Source organism: Rhinopithecus bieti, unplaced genomic scaffold (assembly GCF_001698545.2).
Source record: "Rhinopithecus bieti isolate Rb0 unplaced genomic scaffold, ASM169854v2 scaffold_24392, whole genome shotgun sequence".
NCBI classification, from domain to species: domain Eukaryota; kingdom Metazoa; phylum Chordata; class Mammalia; order Primates; family Cercopithecidae; genus Rhinopithecus; species Rhinopithecus bieti.
Genome location: NW_016812542.1, coordinates 721188 through 746655, shown reverse-complemented (window position 1 = coordinate 746655; position 25468 = coordinate 721188).

The window sequence follows — 25468 nt, the reverse complement described above, 5'->3', positions numbered from 1 at the left end:
ATGGTGCCTTATTTAGTTCATTTGGTGAGGTCATGTTTTCCTGGATAGTCTTGATATTTGTGGATGTTTGTCAATGTCTGGGCATTGAAGGGTTAGGTATTTATTTTTTTCTTTGCAATCTGGGCTTGTTTATACCCATCCTTTTTGGGAAGGCTTTCTAGGTATTAGAAGGGACTCAGGTGTTGTGATCTAAGTTTTTGGTCTCTGCAGCCATATCTGCATTAGGGGGCATCCCAAACCCAGTAACACTGTGGCTCTTGAAGACTTGTTGAAGTACTGTCTTGGTTGTCTTCACTAAGATCTGGGAAGATTACTTGGAGTACCAGGCAGAGACTCTTGTTCTCTTCCCTTACTTTCTCCCAGCAAATATCAGTTCCCTCTGTGTGCTGAGCTGTCTGGAGCTGGGGGATGGATCACCAAGCACCCCTGTGGCCATTGCCACTGAAACTGCACTGGTCAGATCAGAAGTCAGCAAAATACTGACTCTCATCCAAGGCCCATAGCAACTACTGACTGGCTACTGCACTCACATTTGCTTAAAGCACTAGGGCTCTACAATCAGCAGGCAGTGAAGCCAGCCAGGCTTGTGTTCTTCCTTTCAGGGTGACAAGTTCCTCCTGGTTCCAGTACAAGTCGAGCAGCTGTACAGCAGCCAGGGTCTGGAGTCAGAAACTTTAGAAATCTACCTGGTGCTCTATTCTACTGAGGATAAGTTGGCACTGAAGCCACAGGAAAAAGTCGGTTGCAATCTTCTCTTCCCTTTTCACAAGCAGAGCTGTCTCTCTCTCTGGCCACCCCTGCCCCAAGCCCATGGTGAGTACTGCCTGGAAACTATCAATGTTCATTCAAGGTCCAAGGGTTCTTCAATCAGCTTGTGGTGAATGCTGCCAGACATAGGACTCGCTCTTCCAGGCAGTGGTTCTCCTCTGGCCCAGGAAAGGTCCAGAAATGCCATCCAAGAGCCAAGGCCTAGAATCCGGGACCCAAAGAGCCTGCCATGTACTCTACCCCACAGTAGCCAAGCTAGTACCTAAGTTGATTTTTGGGTCTTATGAAGGTGTTTTTTTGTGTAGGTAGTTGTTCTGATTGGTAGTCCTGTGGGGAAGACAATTGGTGTAGGCTTCTAGTCAGCCATCTTACACTGCCTCCTCCTGTTTATGTCACTTAATTCAGCTGGTTTAAAAACAGAGTGACTGGCTCTTTCTGCAGCTGCTTTCAGGTGGGCTAAAAATGATCTAATTTTTTTTAATTGACAAGTAATAATTGTAGATAGTCCTAAGATATTTTGTGATGTTTTGAACTATATGATGTATAATAATCAGATTAAGGTAATTAACACATTTCAGCTCTTATTTTACCCATAAATTCTTCATTTACAAGGATGAATATTCCACTCATTCTCTTATGAGAGAGTTAGCCTACAACATAAGATTATTTTTGTTTTTGTAAGAAATAATGACCACCATCATAATTGACAAACCATACTCTTATTTTCTCCTCTCTCACCAATAACTGAGTTTCAGTAATAAATAATAGATGCGATTTATATAACTAATTTGTACAGAGCATCAACAAAATATCTTAGAGATCAGGCACATTTATAAAAGGAACTAGCACTTACTTAGAACTTTTCTCTATCTGTCACCAGTCTAAGAACTTTACATAATGCACTTTCCAATTTCATTTTGAAACTAGCCTGTCAGGTAGATATTATTATTCCCATTTTACAAAAAGTAAAACTGGAATGTTCTCACAGTAAGAAAAAAGAATATCATTCAAGCTCATGTCTTTCTAACACCGAAGCTTATATTCATTCCTCTTCACTGGAAGTCTAAACATCTGTAGAAGAAACAATGAGAAGATGACTCTGAATGATATTTGCACAATGAAGAAAAGAAGTGCTTCCACAATAAGTAAAAATACTGGATATTTTGATGGAATGTGAGAAAATAAAGTATGAAATTTATGTCAGAGAGTACCAGAGATTGTCAAAATGTTAGTAATTTTCATTATAGTGTAACACATGGAAGATGAAGAGAACCTGAGGCAAGGCAGTGTGAATGTAGGGAACAGAGAGAAGGAGAAAGAGTCGTGAGATGTGCACGGCATAGATCGATGTAAAGACAACTGCATTAAAAAGTGCCACATGTGGAGCAACCAATAAGCATTGGTTAACTGGCTTTCTGATTCAGAGTGCAATAGTTTTTACTGAAATTATCAGTTGGATCCTGATATTGAGATCAGGGCACTTTCTACAAGGTGTACTAGGCATTAGTTTTTGTTGTTTGCTAAATTTGGAAATTTTAAAGCAGTTTTGTATAGAGCAACTTAATTCACACAACAGAATGCTTATTAATAGTAATTCACACAACAGAATGCTTTTTAACAGTAAGCCTAAATATATGTCCATGTGCTATCGGTTCATATGCAGCAGTCAGTTTAGGCTTCTATGACAAATTATCATAGACTGGGTGGCTTAAACAGCAAACATTTATTTCTCACAGTTTTAGAGGCTAGAAAGTCCAAGATCAAGGTACCTGCAAGCCAAGTATGTGGTGAGGGCTCTCTTCCTGGCTCACAAATGGCCACCTTCTTGTTGTGTTCTTACATGGCAGAGAGAGAGAGAGAGAGAGAGATCTATGTCTCTTCCTTTTTTTGGGGGGGGGGTGCATCTAATTTTCTTTTTATCTTTTTTTAATTGACAAATGATAATTGTATATACACTGTAGAAAGATTAAATCAAGCCAGTTTATCCCTTACATTGTGGTGAGAATGTTTAAAATCTATTTTTAATCAATTTTAAAATATACAATACCTTATTAATTGTAATCACTATGCTGTACAGTAGATCACAAAAATGTATTCCTTCGTTCTAACTGAAGTGAAACTTTGTAGTTTTCAACCAATATGTCTTTTTTTTCCATCCCATTCTTCTCTGCCCTCTCCACTTTATTAGCCTGTAGCAACCAACTTTCTACTTTGCTTCTGAGATTGATTTTTTAGATTCCACATATAAGTGAGATCATGCAGTACTTGTCTTTTTTGTGCCTGGACTATTTCATTTAGCATAATGTCCTTGAGAGCATTAACCTCATCATGACGGTCCCACCCTAATGGCCTAATCCAACTCTAAGCCCTCACCTCCAAACACCATCACATTGGTAGATAGGATTTCAACATGCGAACTCTGGGGAGACACAAACATTAAGTCCATAACACATGCCAATCAAATAATAGTTGTATTTTAACTGTCTAGGTATAAACTGTATTGTAGTACTATTCTTAGACGTCAGTTCTTACTCAATGACATAAAAACCTTAGCCAGATATATTTTGGCCTACCTGAACTGAACGTGTTAACTGCAGAGTGCTGTCAATTCTTCAGTCTACAATTATCAACATTCTTCAACTATGGTATTTCCATAGTTTTAGTAACATAGATCTGTGCAAATATGGTACCTGAGAAAATGGAACATCCTTCCAAACATGTGCTGGGAATCACTTCATCACACGTGACTATTTTGAGCAGGATTTTATATGCTGTCATGAATTTTGATAGGAGAAAAACCTCTGTTCTCTTAAATCTCTATTAAAAAAAGAGGGAGGCAAGAAGAAAAAGAAGCAAACTTGCGATTAACTACTTTTTTATACAATCAAATGTTTCCTACACTTACAGCAGCTATAGTTAAAGAAGTCCATGTACCAATTAATTTGAATTTGCTGTTTAATCATTGTATGCCAATTCATTTATAGACAATACAAGCACACACAAAATTAAGTTCCTTGAACATGGTTAGACCTAAACCAATGTTAGTTTTTATTTTCTTTCAAAGATATTATCTGTTTTTAGATTGGATTTTCATTTGGTAATAAAGAGAATAATTTTTTTAAATAGAGAAAGTTGGCTGTTTTGATGGCCCACAGAAAACTAAAATATAATTAAGGGAGAACAGATACATAGGCATGAAACTTGCTTGGGTACTTTTGCTGATACTTGCACAAATTACATATTTACCTATGTTATGCCACTTCTAGAAGATACTTGTTTAATAAATAACATTATCTTTTACTGTCTTCACCTTAATTTAAAAAAAATATTTTTATAAATGACTAGTATGTTTTGTAAATTCATGCATTCAACAAATGACTATCTGTAGATACTGCATGCAAGGCTCTGCGCTATCCTCTAGATGATACAGAGGTGGATGATTTCTGGAATCTACCCACAGAGGCCAGAATTACAAAAAGGTAATAAAGTGTAAACATGTTCAATACCAAGGAAGGTTTTTGGTAATACCCTGCAAAAGTTTAGACAAGACAGAAGGCTGATATTTTCAGGAAAACAAAAGTAAAATAAAATAAAATACAATTTAAAATAATGCATGCTTTTGTTCCAGAAACATACAAAAATGATTTCTTGATTAGCTCACTCTGAGTTGCAAATTTTTTCTGTCTGATTTTTTGTGGTTGCAGCTCACTTGGCATCAGCTCCCTTTTTCTGCCAGCACAGCCAAGGTATTCTATGCGTTCACTGTAAATGGAAGTTTATGCTGTGCTGGTGGACTGAGTACTCCAGGAAGGAGGGCCTCCATGACGTGGACAGACCTAGCTTTGTGGCACAAAACACAACAGCTAAGTCAAATGAAAGCATTCAGTGGATGATAAAAAATAAACTCAGTCAAACAAATATGTTCTCCTAACTGCTGTAGCAAATGTTTTCTTTTCCTGGCTGCCAGCTCTTTTCAAAGATGATTCCTAAAGGCTTTTTTCCTTTGTTTAGGTTTCATATGGGGTAAATTAATTCATGATTTGTTGTTAAAAAAAACAGTAACAACAAAGTAAAACACACACACACACACCTCTTTCCCCAGTCTTCCTCAAAGTACCCACAGGAACCCACCCAATAGAATGGCCTGAAACAAAATACTTTTGTTCAAAGCCAGCAAGTCTGGCAAAGCTGCAAGCTCTGCCCATAGCTACCTGTATCATGGATAGCTGCAGAGAAATATGCAAACTGGCAAACTGGGTACCTTTTACTGTTTTACAACAATATGTTTTATTGTTCTCTCACTAAGTTATTTGCCAAGGGCAAGGAGTACTGAAGTAGCAAGCAATAGCCCAGGCACAGCTGTCAGCATGAGCCTTACCACTTCTGGCATTGCTTTTTTAGCCAAGAGGCACTGCAATTGCTTACCAATAAGTTGTGATGAGTTGATAATGCAAGTAGACTACATCATAAATATTTTAGCATTTAAGCATGCTTTTTCATCTACGATGACTTAATGCTGCAATGGCAAAGGACTTTCCCCTAGGAAAGGCAATTAGGGATAGGTGGAAACACACATTAGAACATTTATGATAATAAGAAAACTACTTTTAATTGAGTACATTAAGGTTGATCTACAATGATTAAAGCAAAACTCTATTCAAAATGAAGATTTATTATCACATTTGAAAACCTATACTATGAAACAATTTTTAACTGCAAAATATTTATAAAATACAACTTTGCATCTCTAGTAATATCAAAACCAAAGTGAATTATCTGAAATGAAGAAGAAAAGGTGGGAAAAAGAAAAAAAATTGATTGCATATGACTAGCAGCAATTGATATAAAGCTACTCAATATGTTAATGGATCTCTGTACTGAATTTTCACTCTTTAGGAATTTTCATTTAGTGTTTGATACATCTGAATATTGTATTTAGGGATATTTCATTAAGTTTGGATTGTTTACAACATTCGTAATTATTGTTCCATTCTCTAGATAACTCCTACATCATGGGTGATGAAGCTCTGTATGAAACTTGACATAAGGCTTTCCCTGCTTGCCTCTCTTACAGGCAGTGTGAGTGACCCTCTCTCCCTATACGTGCGTTTAATGCTTCCTCCCCTTACACTCACTTCCTAACCCTACTCCTCTTCTTACTGTTTTAGATCTAAGCTCTCAAAAACCCCTAAGGAAAAAAAAAAAAAAAAAGGCAAAGGCACATGTGGCTTTTGCCGTGCATTGGAGGGTATGAGACAGGGTTTGAATGCTAATTCAGATACCCACTCTAAAATGAGGCTAATGATACTGCACAGTGTGGCTGGGAGATGAAATAACATGTGCAAGTGCTTTTAAAATTTTAATGTGCAGAGAAATAGAAAACATTATTCTATTTCAATTCTGAAGAAAAATATGTAAATATGTCACATTTTGTCCCTTGATCAGCAATGGTTCCAAATCAAGAGTGTCTCAACTATGCCTGTTTTCCTCATAACTTTTACATAAAGTTCTGAAAATACTGCTACCATTTTATAAGGAAATGGAGGGCAATCAAGGCAGAAACTGTTTGGTAAACAGAGGTTTGTTTACTTGAGGTGGAAACAATTCTCTTATCTATGAGTTGTTTATTCTCTTCAGTGAACATTTTCCTCTTTGTATGTCGGTTCTAAACCCTCTCTGAGAACATATATTTCAAAAGCACATGGAATAAAATCACATCAATCCTCAGGTCTCTGTTTTACTTCATCATGTTTGCGTGGGAGGAGATTTAATTTATCTATGGTTGTGATTTTCATCATCTATCTTGTGAGGTACCGTTTGGTTTTATTTGTAGATTCATTTCATCCTTAATACTCTTAAAAATAAAAGGGACATATGTTTTGGTTATGTTTTGGGGGTTCTTTTCAAGCTATACTTTAATCAATGACTTCTCACACCAGTAAATGTGATAAAACTTCAATACCCAATCAACTTTAATAATCCAAAAAAGAAAATGCTAGCCTGGATCAGCCAGGTGACTCGTTTAAAAAATAATGTGTTAAAGCCAATGCCTGATTTAAGATATCTCCACAGTTGTTTTGATAATTCTGTTTTGAAGCACTAGATGGCACTATGAATTCACTTAATTTGGAACCAAACTAGCCCATCCATAATTTCAAAGAGAAAAAAAGATGAGAATTTTCCTTAACTGATTTGATAGTCTGACACATATTCTTAAGGAAATGAATTTATATGATGTAACAGTTATTTCATTAAGTTTCAGTGAAAAAAAGCATTCTCTTTTGGCAAGGAAAATGTGACTGTTTCTACAAACACAAACCAGTCAAATCAGCACTCTAAGTCTAGTCAGAGAAAAAAAGAAAGTCAGACATGCTTGTTGGCCAACTTGACTGCTTTTTGACTGACTTAAATATTTTCTTGACTACTTGACAGTCAAAACAGTCAAGCCAGTTTGTGTGTGTCAATACAGACTGTACTTTATATGTTACAAAGTGAATGTCTATGTTTGTTAGATTTCTTTTCTGCCGTCTTTGTAGTCTGGCTGGTTAGCTCAGCTGGTTAGGGCAGTCTACTAATGAGGCCAAGGTCACCCTGGTTTCCATTCCTGCCTTGGGGGATATGTTTTCCTCACAGAGGGAGAGGCTGTTCTTTGGCTAGGAATTGCATTCTTCACTCTGGCCAGCCATCTCACAAATACCTGATCTTAAAAGATTACTGCATGTAGACGTCTACATGATCAGAATAAACATATCATTAGAAGAAGACAAAAACAACTCAAATTGTATATTCTATTAACAGCAGAACCACGATGTCATTTTTCTAAAGAAAGGTCTCAAGAGAGTCCTTCTAAAATCAGCTTTGTTAACTAGCAAATTTCTATTTCTTGTCCCTCCATTCAAATTTTGTATATTGTCAAGAACTTGCTTAGGCAGAGAGCTAGCTACTGAAGAATAGAGAAAGGAATAGCCAGTATCACAATGACTTCACAATATAGTGAGGAAGATAAACAAGCAAACAAATATTAGATAATGTGACAAATACTATTATAAAGGTATATACATAAATTTCCAAGGAAGTGAAAATAAAGTCTAATTTCCAGGCAGTTATACGAGCTAGATCTCAAAAATTTGACATGAATTCAACTACAGTATATGGTAAAGGGCATTTCAGGTGAAGAAATATGTGTGAAGACAGAGAGATGTCTGAGTGGCATGTCTCCAAACAGAGAAGTGTTTCCTGTGCCTAGAATTTTGGGTATGTGGTGAGAAGTGGCAAGAGCTGAGCTGGTAAGGTAAGAGATCTAAATAAAATCAAGGGAGTTTTTCATAACCTAAAATCTTTGTGAAATCCAAAGTCTAACATAAATATCCAGGAGTCGCTACTAATAAAAACAATTGAATTAATAAGAAAACGGGGGGAGATTAGACACATTTTTTGTCCAAAGAATCCCAAATTATGCAGAAAAGTCACCCCCACCCAAGAAGGTGAAGCATAACTCCTCACTCCATGTAAGTTGTACAGTGACTTCCTTCTAAACAGCACAACTCAGAAAAAGTGGGGAGGAATAACTTTACCATAGACAATCTTGACAAACACACCTCAGCCAGGTGATCACGGTTAGCATTAATAGTGATAAGTCATTATGATAGTATTTTATGGCTATGGTCTTCCTTCCCAAAACTCATAACCCCAACCTAACCACGATATCAGGCAAATCCCAACTGAGTTACATTGTATAAGATACCACTACTCCTTAGCTAGGCATGATGGCACATGCCTTTGGTCCTAGCTACTCAGGAGGGTGAGGCAGGAAGATTGCTTAAGCTCAGGTGTTTGAGGCCAGTCTAAGGCAATCATCAAGACCCCATTGCTATATTGAAAAAAAAAAAAAAAAAACAGATTTAAATATACTTATTTTTTTTTAATGCAAGTACATCTCAAAATTTTCATAGTCATCAAAAATTGTCACAGTCAAGTGGAAGCTAAGAAAACATGAGAGTTAACTTATATATGACAATCTGGATAGGATCCTAGAACAGAAAAAAAACATTAAGTTAAAAACCAAGGAAATGTGAATAAAACAAGGACTTTACTTAATAATGTAGCAATATTTATTCATTAATTGTGACAAATGTACCATACCAATATATGATGTTGATAATAGGAGACACAGAGTATGAGATATATGAGACCTTTCTGTACTATCTGTACATTTTTTTCTGTAAATATAAAGCTGTTCTAAAAAAAATCTGAGTCAAAAATTGTCATTTTGAATAAAATTAACATATTATTTTTCAAAACATATTTGTGAAAGTGGTAACATTCACTACCTCTACCTACCATCTAAAAGGAAAGAAAGAGGGAAGAAAATTGGAAGGGAAAATTGAAGAAAAGAAAGAAGGCAAATTGCTGACTATAAAAATGTCTAAACATATGAGTGCACGTAACACATTATATAGCATAATTGAAGTGTTTATAGAATAACTGAAGGAAAATAGCTATGGTCAACCTCATAATCAACAGACAAATGTGAGGAATAGACATGTAATATGACTGCAGAATGTGAATTGTGTATCTCATATTTTTGCCCTAGAGGGGTGATTGAAAGGACATCAGTAGAATTTATGTTAGGCATTTAAGTCCTCCAAAGTCTTATCAAAATATAAACAATCTCTCATTCATTGCTGGTAGGAATGAAAAATGATACAGCACTTTGGAAGAGTTTGCTGGTTTCCTACAAAACTAAACATAATATTACCATGTGATCCAGCAATTGCGCTCCCTGATATTTACCCAAAGCAGTTGAAAACTTATGTCTACACAAAAACTTGCACAAAGATGTTTAAAGAAGCTTCATTCGTAATTCCTAAAACTTGGCAGCAACCAAGATGTCCTTCAGCAGGTGATTGGATAAGTAAACTGTGGTGCATCCAGATAATGGAATATTACTCTGCACTAAAAAGAAGTGAGCTATCAAGCCATAAAAAGACATAGAAGAAACTGAAATATGTTACTAAGTGATAGAAGCCTATCTGGAAAGGCTATGTATGATTCCTACTATATGACATTCTATAGAAAAACAAACTATGGATGACAAAAAGATCAGTAGTCGTCAGGGGTTGGGGCAGGGAGGGAATGAATAGGCAGAGCACAGAGGATTTTAGGGCAGTGAAACTACTGTGTATGATACTACTACAACAGTGGATACCTGTCATTATGTATTTGTCCAAACTTGTAGAATAGTCAACACCAAAATAAACTTATGCAAATTATGGACTTTTCATGATAAAGGTATGTCAATGTTGTTCATAAATTATAACAAACGTGTCACTCTGATGGGAGATAATGGTGAAGGCTATGCTTGTGTGTGGGTAACAGGTACATGGAAAATCTCTGCACATGCCTCTCAATTTTGCTATGAACCTAAAACTGCACCAGAGACAGGGAAGAAACATAATGAAAAGGAGAATTGTGAAGCTTCCAAGAGTGATTCCTCTTTCTTCATGAGCCAACATAGCCCATTACACTTAATGAATATGAACAAGACAAACTCAGTTCACATATTTCCAGATGACTAAATGAAGGTTCAGAACCATTGCTTCTATAGTTGTGGCAATGGCAGAGGAACAGTGGCCTCAGTGCCTGTGTTGCAAAATGTATTTTCTGTACATTTGTGTTCTATGCGAATGGTGTCCCTTGGAGTTGTACCATCTGGTAGAATTGCAGAGGTCATACCAAATCCAGATCTTTTGAATTCTAATTCTGTTTACTTGTTCCTCATTCAGGACAATTGGATAAGAACTAAAAATATGTGAGAGTGTTCTGACACCCAGGCATTCAGTGACATTTTTTATTATTCCCAAAAAGCAATTTTTTTTCTAGATTCTTTTTCGCTCATTCTGTAGCTTACACTGGAAATAAGAATACCATCAGTGCACCACCCAAAGGCAAAACCATGATGCATTTCTGAGTCAGCAACTGGGGGGAAATGCATTCATTTCTAGCAATACCTACTGAGCAATGCTCAGTGCGAGTTCCTTAATACTGAGAAAAATGTTGAACTACCATTTATTATTGCTTTCAGTGCATTTATGTTATTCAGTTTGTCTATCTACTTGGTATTTATTTATCTCTTTATCTGCTGGAAAGTTTCTTTCATCTTAGATATCATATCAAAAATTTTGATTAGCCTTTGAGTCAGTAGTTTTCAATTATTTTGGCAATGAGCAGTAAGAAATATTTTACATAGTGATCCAGTAGATAGATTCAAAGAAGCATAGCACACATTTAACTAAAATAAATATTTCACAGAACATGTAAATACAAATGCTTCCTTTTCCTTTATGCAATTACTCATACTCTCTTTTATTCTATTCTCATTCATTATTAAGTGCTGACTTAGACCCACAATTATCATATCATGGCTTAGTTTAAAGAATATCACCTTGAATATTAATTCACAAAATATACCCCCTCAGGCCACCACCAAAAAATGCTATATTTTTTTTAAAAAATCTTTATGTATTAGGTTTTACACTAACAATACTAAACAATTCTAGGTATATATTCAGGTTTGCAAAGCATTTTATTGAATAAAATAAATGTATGAACTTTCTAAGTTAAATGATTGAACATTTTGATAGCCAACTAAATAATTTTAACATGCCTTAGATACAAAGTTTGTATTCTCTCAAAATGACATTAAGTATGCCATTAGTAAAATTTTAGAAATCTAAACAAGTTTTTGTTTGTTTGTTTTTTGAGATGGAGTCTCGCTAGGTTGCTCAGGCCGGAGTGCAGTGGCACAATCTCTGCTCATTGCAACCTCCGCCTCCTAGATTCAAGCAACTGTCCTGCCTCAGTCTCCCAAGTAGCTGAAATTACAGATGCCCACCACCACGCCTGGCAATTTTTTTTTTTTTTTTTTTTTTGAGATGGAGTCTCACTCTGTCACCCAGGCTGGAGTGCAGTGGCATGATCTTGGCTGACTGAAACCTCTGACCCCTGAGTTCAAGCGATTCTCCTGCCTCAGCCTCCCGAGTAATTGGGATTACAGGTGCCTGCCACTGCACCCGACCAATTTTATTTTATTTTTTATTTTTAGTACAGATGGGATTTCACTATCTTGGCCAAGCTGGTCTTGAACTCCTGACCTTGTGATCCACCTGCCTCAGCCTCCCAAGGTACTGGGATTACAGGCATGAGCCACTGCGTCCAGCTAATTTTTGTATTTTTAGTAGAGATGGGGTTTCACAATGTTGTCTAGTCTGGTCTCAAACCCCTAACCTTAGGTGATCCACCCACCACAGCCTCCCAAAGTGCTGGGATTACAGGTGTGAGCCACCACGCCCAGCTCTAAAAAAGTTTCAAAGAATGGCCTTAATTTTGGAAATAGTATTTTACAGAATGCCTCAAAATGCTAGTATACTAAATATTCTAATATGTAACTTAATAACCATTAATATAATACATGTCAATTCATTTTGATTTTATAAAAATTGGATGACATGAATCCAATTGTGTAATATGCTTGGTTCAAAAATATATTGTAAAATGACTGGAAGGACTATCAATACTGATAAATAGATATGTTATAACAAACTATAGATTACATCTATGCATCTATGTGATTCTTGTCTTCAACATAAACTTGAGCCTTGATTTGCTTTCAGATGAAAATTCCAAAAACGAATGCTTCAGAGTTTCAAGATAAGAATTTCTAAACTTCTCTCTTCCTTTTCTGCTTTCAACCTCTCTTCTCTTCTATTCTCTCTTTTTACTATTCCTTCCATTCTCTATCTTCCCCCTTTCCTTCCCAAACATTTTAATTCAAAAGCCAATGGGCCCAGAAAGGTAGGCATCTGCCCAAGGTGGGGGATAGGTCTGCAGGGGCCACAGCAGCCCAGGGTGAGATACAGGAGCTGGAATAAGAAGAGGAAAACAGCCATATTCAAGGTGGGGATGATGATGCACCCAGAAGCACTCTTTAATAAGATGCTTTAGTTATGAGTGGAATGAGAAAGGTATCTGTGCAAGGATGAGGGCTAGCAATAAGAGATTGGTTATATACAAGAACTTGAAATGAAAAAAAAATGTATTAGGAATAATGGGAGTAATGTTGGAGAAGGAATTACAAATAAGGAAAGGGAGAATAAAATGAACACTTTGGTGGTGAACTGGAATTGAAAATGTTGGTGCGAATTCAGTTTTTGAGTGTAAGTAGCAAGATATAGAAAATAAATACAGATATAAATGTGTATATGTGTAAGAATGCATATATGTATACACCTACACCTATTCTCTTGATCTGTTAACTGAGATTGGCAAAAGGAATAGCAATGTCCTTGTAGCAAGGAACACATCTAGCAGTCAGGTCACAGTTTCTAAATACCATGTTCTGGGCTGGGCGCGGTAGCTCACGCCTGTAATCCCAGCACTTTGGGAGGCCGAGGCAGGCGGATCATGAGGTCAGGAGTTTGAGACCAGCATGGCCAACCTGGTAAAACCCTGTCTCTACTAAAAATACTGAAAAATTTTGCCATGCATGGTGGCTGACGCCTGTAATCCCAGCTACTCAGGAGACTGAGGCAGAAGAACTGCTTGAACCCAGGAGGCAGAGGTTGCAGTAAGCCAAGATCACACCACTGCAGTCCAGCCTGGGCGACAAAGCAAGACTCTATCTCCAAAAAAAATAAAAAAATAAAAATGAATACCAAATAAATAAGTAAATACTATGTTCCTCCATGGTTACCTGCAGAAATTGTTGATTCTAGGGTTAGCACAACAGAAGTAGCGGGTAAGTCAGAACATTTGGTTTTGCCAGAAAGTAAGAAAGTACTCAAAGAATGATGGTGACATGTCACGTCATAAGAACACAGAAATCAGCCTGAAAGCGTTTCCAGTGGCGAAATGTAAGATAACATAAACATGAAAACATGACAGTAGTAGATAACAATGCATTGAATAAAATGGGAATTTATGAATCCATACTGATATTAGTCAATTAAGTAACTTAATTTGATTAAGTTAAATTGATTAATCTTTGCGATTAATAAGGATATTTTGTGGGGCTATATTTTGAAACTCTGTAAACATCTTGTTCCTGATGAATCTTTCAAAGAGGAGAATATAACTTTACTGTGGAGAAGACCCAAAGCTCCACTTTAACTGAAGAGATTCGAATTAACATTAACGAGGCCAACTGATACTGTGAGCCCCTGATAGAAGGCAATGGGAAGAACTCTGTCATTTCTGTTTCATTCCTGCCAAAGATGCAAAAGTTGAATCTAATCATTAGAAAGACCCAATATATTTACTTATTTGCTCAATCCCTCTGTATATACCCAATCTCCCAACTATCACAGCCACTTGGTTGGCCCCAGCTCATGATCTTTTCAGTTTCACAGTCCCATTAGTCCTCAGTCCTGCTGCTTCCTTCAGGGAAAAAGATGCTCTACTTCCTATCCTGGGTTATATTAATTTCAGGAATTTTTGTTTTAATTTTAGATTCATCAAATGTTTCTGCTAACAGATGAAAACTAATGTATACTGGAGAAACTTTATAATACATGGAAAGTCCTGTCCAAAATTGTTGCATTTTAGTTATGATAAACACTTACAATTTTCTGTGTTATTCCTAATGGGTAGAAAGATGTTATCAATAGGATCATAGTGCCCATATCTTGCATTATTAAGTAATACAGTCAGTTTCTCTAAATATTTCCTACATTTTTATACCAATAAGCATCCTTTTGTTGGTATCATTTTAAAGTCTGCATATTATATTTCATGTTAATTTACTTAACTGATCTCAAATTTTTGGACATTGAAGATGTATCTAATATTCTCCTATCATACACAAAATGTATACTTTACATAAAGTATGTTTATGTATGTAAACACACATAATGTGTGTTTACTCATGTAAATATACATAATGCATGTTTATGATGATTTCTTAGGATGTGGAATTTTGGGAACAGAAAACATTTAGATTTATAAGATCATAATATTTATCACCAACATGTCCTCTAGATGTATTGTAGCCATTTTTACTCTCACCAACAGAGTATGGAATAGCCTCTTTCCCCACAGCTCTTTTGTATAGGTTATTACAATTTTAAAAAATATTTTCAAGTTGTGTTTTTACTTGTTACAATAATCTTTGATTTGTGTGAGATCAAGCATTTTCAACATGCTTATTGGCTTTTATTTTTTTCGTGAATTGTTTGTAACCTCTCCAAGCTTTCTTTAGAAAGCTGTCTCTTGAACATTTATATTCTTTTTCTGAGTTTATTATTAATCCTAATCAAATCTTGTATTTCTCTACTTCAACACATCAAAGTAATAGTATATGGATTATCCTTCTGTCCTTGAGAAGCCTGTAGTGTAGTGGGAGATGCAGACATGCAACAAGAAGTATGATACAAAATGAAGCGTATGTTATCAAACACTTGTAAAGTTTTGTATGGGAATATACTCACAGAAGTTGCTAATTTTCCTTACACGGTCAGAAAAGGCTTTAGAAAAGAGACTACATTTGAGTTGGATTTTAAGGAGAAATGGGAGCTTTCCCATGTAGACAAGCAAAGAAAACATCTAGGGCAGAGAGAGAACCATGATCAGACACCTGAAACTATGGAAGTGAATGACATGTTTATAAAACTACAAATATTCTGCTATGGCTAGAATTTGAGCCACCTGGTTCAACACACACACCTGTCTGTCTGTCTACCTATTTATCATCAATCTTTCTATTTTATGTATCCCAAATTGTCCTTTCTAGCCATATATAGAGATGTAAGACTTTCATGCCCTATTTCATTTATCAAATACTGTATTAAAAGAATAAATGTGGAAGAGATATTCTCATTTCTAATTGCTACTGATTAAAACACTTTCAACTGAGTTGTACTTTTTACTTATCAGCCCAAGCCTTATAATTAGAGATCCTCTATTCAAGATGCTTTTTAATAATGATCTACTCATCTCTTCATTTATGTTTAAAGTGTTTTTAGAGAATTCACTACTATGGATTGAATATCTGTCCCCTCTAAAATGCATGTTGAAATTTAATCCCTAATGTGGCAGTACTGAAAAGTGGTACCTTCAAGAGATAACTAGATCATGAAGCCTCTGCTCTTATTAATGAATTAATCCATTTGTGGATTAATAGATTAATAAACTTTTATGGGAATAGGACTAGTGGCTTTATAAGAAGAGGAAGAGAGACCTGAGCTAGCACACCCTGAGCGAGCACACTCAGTCCTCTCACATGCCCTGAGCCACCTCAGGACTCTCCAGAATCTCCACCAGCAAGAAGGCCCTCCCCAGATGTGAGCCCCTAGCCTTGAACTTCTAGCTTCCATAGCTCATAACTATAAGTAATAAGTTCCTTTTAAAAATAAATTATCCAGTTTCAAGTATTCTAAGCAATAGAAACAGACTAAGACATCTAATAAGTATTAGCAAGCTATTTTAAAATTTAGAGACTCGCTTTACATTAATTGCTTTTAACAAATGTGTGAGATTCTTATGGATATGTCACAACTCTATTGATAATAAGATGTAGTTATCCAAATGGAACAATAAGTAGTCTTTACACTTCCTACCAAAGGTTTCTCATAAAAACAAAAGTAACACTGTAAATGACACTCAATTTTGATGGCCCAAACCCTTTTCTTATGTTTCTATTCTTTAAGCATATTACCTTGTTTCCTAAATATCTATTAATACACTTACATAGAATTTCAGTTTTAATTTAAAATGCAGTTCTTTTCTGAGTGCATAAATATCTCATGCATCTTATCCTGTGTGTGTTCCTTGTCTATCTAATTTTGAACAAGTGTGCCGTATGCTAGTTTTAGCCACACACTATATCTGAAACTTTACAAATATATTTTAATTAACTTCAACTCTTAAGCCTACAGAAAGACATCAAATCATAAATTTACAAAATACTTACCTGAACTCCTACTCTGTGAAGGCACTTGCAAGGTGCTGCAGGAAATACAATTTTAAGGCAACACGTAACAGCTAGAGCAATTTGCAATCCAAAGTCAGCACCAATTATGAAAAATTAAATAAAAATGCAGAAGTTAAATAACAATCAAGAAAATTATCCAAGAGTTGTCACAAAGCAAAATATGATTAATATCTAAGCATGCTGCATACCTTAGATGTATTAAAATTTCAGACAAAAGAATTCCAAATGGAATCACAAAGACTTTGAAAGACATCTTCATTTTCAGAAGATGAAGCCAATGGTACTCATCAATATCAATTAAACATTTTTTCCTATTTTACAGAAGATATTTTATTTATTTACTTTCTCTCTGCTGTTTGTTCCCATTGCCATATCTATGCAAAAATGTGGCAGCTTCAATGATGGTGTCCATAATTTCCTTTGAAACATAAATCTCCATCGAGTGTCTCAAATTTTGCTGACCATACAACTGATTCTACCATTTTGACTGAGTTAACAGTTCCCTGTCAATTAAATGACTGAATTACTTCCTTGTGTTACTACATAGATTTATACGAGGTGAGATTCTCGGACTTTCTTCAGAGAAGACCATCTATTGGCCATAACACAAGCACACACTCAACTCTGCTGGCTCCATGACACAAATACTGTCAGGATTAGGAGACTAAACTGAGTTCTGGGTTTCCAATTTGCATACTGCCAGTGTTGGATGTTTCCTCCAGCCTCACTCCCTTCCAGTGTGAACCCAATCAAAACATTTCCACTTCTAGATTAATTCTGTACAAGGGAAAAGATAGTAGTAACATGGCAATTTGAAGAATGAAGAATCTTTAAAAATTCTGAATTTTAAGTTCAAATGTTATCATTTTTATAACATACGTTCAATCTAGAAACAAAACTTATTTTTCCTTTGAAAACCATTGTTACTTATTATATGCAATACAATGATTAACATTTGGGAATGTATTTTCATATATGTCTACATATTTATTTATGAATAAATGAATAAATGTGTGTGTATGTATTTTTCCCCACGTAGGTGAGTAAAAGTGATCATAATCCAGTATTAAATATAGCCTTAGAAATATTGCGTTGGATGCTGGCATGAAAAATCATAGGCAATATTCTGAAATTAGGGAGCTGTTTCAAATTTCTAAGTAGCAGAGGTTAATGGACATTATTCAATGAGATAAAGATGCCAGAGGAATTCTTATAAGCAAGAATTTTATTAGCTACACAGATTTTTCCTTCTCACACCATATAACATAATGCATTTAGCTAGGCCAAGTTTGCAACATAATATAATTATGGACAATTTTCCTACAGACCCACATGGAAGGTTTTTTAAAACGTAACCAACCAGGATGGAAGATTCTGAGAATGTGCATTTATAAATTTAGTGACTGCTCTGTGGAAAGCTGAAGTAAACACCAGACCACTTGTCTCCTATCCCTGCTTTTAGCTGGAATGCAGTTTTACATGAATAGCGTAGGCTCTACCTCAGCTTCTTAGTGCTTGATTTGTAAAATGAGTGACTGCATGGAACAGTGTCATTTTTACGGAGGCAGCCTAGCCTAACAAGGATAGATCTCCTAGTTGTTCAAGACAACTGTGATTTGGTTTTTGTTTTATTGACTCTAATGAGAAACTACAAGAAAAAAAATCAGACTTTGGGGCATCAATTTTTTTATCTACATTCAATGGAAATAATCTCTGCTGTTCCCTCTGGCAGTGCCTCCCAAATGGCACTGAATTTTTACTATGTTATCAGCTAATGGGATAATAATATGCCTTATTTCTAATGCAGTTCTCTCTAGTTTTTTTTTTCTTTTTTTGTTAGATATTTTAAAATTATTTTGAGGGTTATTTTGTCTTATTTTGCTTTTGTTGTATTTGAAAATCTACCAGAGACCATGTACAAATTTAAAGGAAATCTTTTATTCTCTAGGGCACACCGTTGACATCAGTAGAGAGCGAGCGTGGAAGGGGTAGAAGAGTGTATCCACCTCAATACACCAGGACAACGTATTTTCCCCAGAACATCCAGATGAGAATAAATCCAGATCTAAAATCCTTTAAGGAATGTTCAAATTCATTGTTCTGAAACTGTCAAATACTAAATGATCTTAAAATAAATGTGTCATGAATAGAGACTAAAAATTTTACATTCTAAGTGTTATAAAGTAATGAAATATTTTTATAATTAAATATGTTCTGCTTTCAATTTCATAAGATTCTTCTTCTTTGGTGAAGCTCAATTACTGTCATACTTGTTATCTCAACTCCATAGCATTCCTTTGCATTTGATCCTAAAATTTCTCAAACGATTTTTAAATGAAAAAGTGCTAGAATCCAGTCCACAAATAAATATGACTTTGTAAGAAATGCTTGAGAGGCAACGATATATTAATACCATTTGACTTCATTTTAAACAATTTGTTGTTGATGGACTTTCTTCATAGAACTTCAAACTGTCAAAAAAAATCTTCTTCATCTAATAGTTTTCAGAATAATTTGTAAGTGCCAAAACATTCTATAAAGTGAAGATTCCTCTTGCTGTCTTTCTCCAACTGTTTTTTTTTCCTAAACCTTTTAATCCTGCAAATAAATTTTATTTTAAACATCGACTTAACTGCATTATTTCAACTTCCAGAGATAAGATTTCATTTCCAAGTTCTCCAAATATGGATTTAACTCCTAGTCATTTATATGTTGGTCCAAGTAGAGGACAAGATGAAACCAGTTGCATTTTTTTCCTTTTAGATGCTTGCAGCCACTCAATGACATCACATAGCTGTCTGAGGCTCTAGAAGGTGCTCTGCTGCTAAAAGGAGTATTATAAAGCGTGTCTGAATATCTCCATGGGAACAGAAAAGCAATGTATGTGGAAGGATATTCAGCAATGTGTTTTTGGAAGACCAAGTGCATTTTGCTGAAAACTTCCATAACAAGAACAGAGACTTTGAAGAAGAGATTCAAAGAGGATAAATATATATTAAATAGATTCAACTGCTTATTTGGAAAAGATCTTTACAAGATACTGATTTACTTTGTCTTAATATATGTATTACATTGATTCAACTTTTTATCATAAATGGAATATGATATTTTCTGTCAGTGAATGGATCCATGCTTCATATTAAGGGAGTGAACTTTGGAGTCAGACAAACCTGGGTTTATATCCTTGTGCTATCAATTATTAATTCTGTTATTTGGGGCAATGTGCTTAAACACTCTAAATCTCAGTTTCTTTTTCAAATCAATAATAGTAACTACTTCATAGAGTTACACTAAGGATTCAACAAGATAATCCATAGAAAGTAATTAACACATTTTTGAACCATGATAAGTACTTAATAAATGATAGCTACTAGAGGAGACCTTAGCAATCCCTTTTGAAAGAGTTCTTTCACACAATAACTCCATTTGAAGCCTTTTGATTAACATATAACAATGCTTGGCTTATGTTTCCGCAGTTTATTGTTAAATGGTCACCACATTTCTTATTCACTATGATTTTCTGGTCAATATCTGTGGATTCCAATGATCAGTTACAACTAACCCATAAGTTCCCAGAGTTACTGAAAATGTTTTATTTGTAAGCAAAATGTTTACAGAGAGCCTTTTAGTTTTGTGTTACTGGCTTTAGCACTTAATACTTTGCAAGCAACACGTGTAAAGGCTGTGAGCAACCAACTAAGAAATCACACAAGTTGCTATTGGATCATCCCAGTGCATGTAACCAGCTCCTATCATTATTTGTCTCTTACATATTTACAAAGCTGTTTCTTCCCCAGAGTAGCTCCTAGGTATGCCTGGATTAATCACTAAAGGAGTCATTAGGTAGCATCTGCCATAAAATGCTCCCTAGATGATCAAATAGAAAAACTATAAAATGCCATAGAGCAGACACTGGGCTTTCAAAACCCTAAGATTCAAGGCTTTAACTCTCAAGAAACTTCTAATGTCTTTGACATGAAGCAAGCTGTGATTTTTCTACAGCACAGATTTGCTCACTCTGATACTCTTTGAGTATGATATGTACGAATGAGTGGCTTAACTAGCCGGTGAGCCTCACAGTAACGTTGACGTCTTTTAGTGTTCTCTCTCCATCTTCATGTATATATTGTTTTTATGTAGACTTCCATACACTGACAATTGTGTAATATACAATGTATAACTCACCTATAAGTATAGCTGAGACATTTCTTGCTCACCTAAATAGAAATGCACCTCTCATATGTAACAAAGTATAGCTCAAGCTAGGACTACTTACACAAATAGGTAGGACTGAATGTAACATGTTATAGGGTTTTTTAAAAAAACTTCTTAGACAAAATTTTGAAAATCAGTTTGTCCAGTTATTATGCTGTGTTAATGAAATACTCTGATATAATATATATGAGTCTGAGTTACTTTGTGGCTCTATTCTGCAATGTCAGGAGAAGCGCTGATCCTTTTCTACCACGATGCTTTGCTAGTCCTAGGCAGTTGACTTCATTTGAATGGTCCAGTAGACCCCCATCCTCACCGGCAGGGAGGGGGTAAGGAAGAGGAAGACAACATGCCCCATCTCCTCAGACCTAGAAATTGCACACATTGTATCTCTTTACATCTCACTGGCCTAAACTTAGTTACATGGTCACTCAGTCCATAGGGGAGGCTGGCAACGTCATCTTTTACTATTACAGTGAAAGATGTAAAGATGTCAAGGGACAACCACAGTGTCTGCCATTCAGCATGGCTGTAATTTTAAATGTGAAGGGATAAATGTCACTCAAAATAAATGCATTTTAAAGGTATTTTGGTAAGTATTCACTTTCTCTTAGTGTGAAACATAATGAAAATGGAATACATAAAGATAATAAGTGGTTATACTAAATATTCTTGATTTCAAAAACCAGAAATGTTTATTAAAGGTTATTAAAGGTTGTATTTCTCTCAATGGCACTGGACTAATGTTTTGGTGTTACCTGTGCTTCTCAGCCCGCCCTCCCCTCCTCCCCCAATTCATAGGAGTATCCCTTACTTTTTTGGGTCCTAATTTATTTTATAATAGTGAAGATCAGAAAAAGAGTCCAATATAAAAGGATAATAGACAAATTCAACCTGTAAATAAACAACAGAAATGATGGAATGATCCACTGGGTACACAACTTGAATACAGAACAATCTGTTGCTCATACATGGCTCAGTGCTCTGTGCACACTCAACCCTGGAGAAATGACATGAACTCTATGAGTGCATATGACCTAGATGTGGGTCTCAACATGTGAGTCATAAAAATAGAGAAAACACACGTGCCAATGTAATATTTATTCATGCACCTGTCTACTATTTAACTTTCTTCCTGTATCCCCATGCTTCACCCCAAATAAGTGTCTAGAAAATACTTGAAGAGGTTTGAAAACAGGTTAAAGAAATAATATATATAAAGAACACTTGTCAAGCAAAATGTCAAAAAAGAAAAATGAATACAGTAGAAAGTAAACACTTAAGTTTTAAAAGCAAGAAAAAGGAAATTACAATCAGATAAGAGAGATGAATGTGAGCAATGGTTATACAATTCTCTGACAAAACACTAAAAGTAAAACTTACTATGCTGAAGAGGACGTTCTTCATAAGTAAGCTCAGCAAATGTATTTCCCTAATTTTAGGACAAACTTAAAATTCTGATACATTGGTTGTTATTCAAAATTTTATGTGTTGGTGCTCATGTTCAGTAAAGAAGTTAAAAAAAATTCTACCCACTGTGCCTAATAAAAATAATAAAAACTGCTATTAGAAGACAAGAAATCCTTTATGCACACACACACACTCACATTGTAAATAGGATGTCGCAAATCAGAGTATCTTTATAACAACTGTCTTCACATCTTTAATCCTGTGGTCAGTTTCTTCTTACTGAAAGTCAAGTTTCATTTTTATGTTTAGGATGAAAGAAAAAGAGTTAAGGGTGTGGAAAAGGGTTGGTCTCCTTGAAGCATTCCATTCTCATGAACAATGTAGATTTGACAAGATGTGACTTTTTACTTATGTGGTGGAAAAAGGTGTGGTAAACAGTCCACCTGACATGCTGCTATTTCTTGCTTTTCTTTTATTTTCTTTTTATTGTAGCCTTTCCAAATGTCCTTGAGAAGAAATTTCACAACCATTTAGCTTTTTCTTCTCTGAATATATGCTGCTGCTTCTTCTATGGTACAGTGATACACTTTACCATTAGCTATGATAACTGCTTTTTGTTTAAAATTGTATTCTTACTTTATAGTAGGTTATATCATTTGTTAAACTGTCTCAGTGAAGTATTTATTGAGTAACCACAAATAAAACAATTTAATCTTTATCCTTCTTTCATTATAAAACTGTTTTAAGAGTTTTCTATGCAAAAAAGCACTGTCTTAACATGTCCCTCATATGGTTCCTTCCTCAGTTATTATTGGGTAAATAGCACTGTCTCATTGGACCCTTCTCAGGACAAAAACACCACAGACAACCTTAAGTCCTCTCTTTCTCTTACATCCACCTCCCATCATCCAAAAACCATGCTGGTATAGCCCCTGATATGTATCCCAAAGCTGATGATTTCTCACCCTCTGCACTGCTGAAACCCTGCTCTTTTCTGAAACTCCTGGGCCCTCCCAGCAGGACCCTTCCACTCTTGCTCTCTATAATTTATTATGCTCTCAATAATCTTTCTAAAGCATAAATGGAATCATAGCACATCTGTGCTAAAAATCCTGCAGTTCTTTCCTACAACTGGAATAAAATGCTAATTTATTTATTTATTTATTTTTACTTTCTTTACAAGATTCTGCAAAAACTGATTGATCCCTGTCTTTCCAACCTCATCTTTTGTATCACTCCCTCTCCTCATTCAGTTTGTTCTAAGTATTCAGACAAAGCTTATTTCTTTCATGGGGACTTTGCACCTTTATTTCCTCTGCCTGACATTTTCCCCCCAAGATGGTGGCGTGGCTGGCCTTATTTCCTCCTTTGGGTCTCAGCTCTAAGGTCACCATCTCTGAGAAGTCGTCCCTGACTACCTCAGCCAAAATACAATGGACAAGAGTTGGAATAATCGCACTCTAAAGATAAGGTTGCAGCCGGGCGCAGTGGCTCACTCCTGTAATCCCAGCACTTTGGGAGGCGGATGGATCAGGAGGTCAGCAGATGGAGACCATCCAGGTTAACACAGTGAAATCCCGTCTCTACTAAAAATACAAAAACTTAGCCTGGTGTGGTGGCGGGCGCCTGTAGTCCCAGCTACTCCGGAGGCTGAGGCAGGAGAATGGCGTGAACCCCGGAGGTGGAGCTTGCAGTGAGCTCAGATCGCCCCCTGCACTCCAGCCTGGGCGTCAGAGCGAGAATCCATCTCAAAAGATAAAAAAGAAGAAGAAGAAGAAGAAGAAGAAGAAGAAGAAGAAGAAGAAGAAGAAGAAGAAGAAGAAGAAGAAGAAGAAAGATAAGGTTGCCCACTACATAATACAAATTATCATAGCTCTATGAGAACTGTAAAGAAAATTGATTTTCAGTTGTCTGGATTGCATGTTGAAGAGACTAGGCAATTATAGTTGGAAGTCATATTGAAGCACAGTATTGTAAAAGAGCACGGATTTGGAGAAAAACTATTTGGGTTTAAATCCTAGTTCTTTCATTTACTACTTTTATTACTTTGAGAAAATTACTTAACACATTCTGAAACTTGGTTTCCTATCTATAAAATAGATACATAGTATCAAAAGTATGGGTTTGCTACAAGAATCACATAAAATAATATGTGTACCTAGAATACAGTAGTTACCTAATGTAACTAGTTTTTTGGTTTCGTCTGTTTCTTTTATTCTCATATTAGGTTTTTAATGTCTGTTGGTTAAGTATGCTGTCTTTACTTCTCTAAAGGAAGAAGTCACTAGTCTACAACACATGTCTAAGTTAGGATAACAGTGAGTTCCAGTTATTCCAGTAATACACATGTCACAGTCACCACATTCAATTTAACTTCTAGAGTGATTCACACCAACATGAACAAGAAGGAAGAAATAAAGGAAGGATGGTAGGAAGGAAGGAGGGAGGGAAGGAGGAAGAGGAGGAAGAGAAGGAAGAGAAAGGAAGAAGGAAAGGAAAGGAAAGGAAAGGAAAGGAAAGGAAAGGAAAGGAAAGGAAAGGAAAGGAAAGGAAAGGAAGGAGGGACGGAGGAAGGTAGGAAGTAGGGAGGGAGGAAAGGAAAGGGGCACAGAATTATCTTATTGGGTGGTCCAGCCTTTTAAATATGTGAAAGTAATTTTTAAAATTCAACTTACATAAGAATGTGTCTGCTCATAAATAGATGTGAGGCATTAATTAGACACTCTTTGAGGTGCTACAAATACTATATTATAACAAAGTCTAAGATAAAAATCTCTGACCTTATGGATTTTGCACCACATCACCTTAGAATCAAATCACATTTTGTCCTCCTACTCTTTACCCCACATGATAAACATGGGGTCAGAGGTCTTGGGTTCTGTTCTGACCTCTACCTATCATTTATTATGTGGTTTGGGGTTAGTGACAGCTTCTCTGTTAATTTCCAAGGCATTGCACATGGTTATTGTGTTAAATTAAACTAAATTTGGCCTGAGGATGCCTCCATACTTACAGGCCCAATATAATGAACTACAATCAAGTAACTTACTTAAAGCCTAATTTAGGAGTACACTTTTGTAACAAATAACT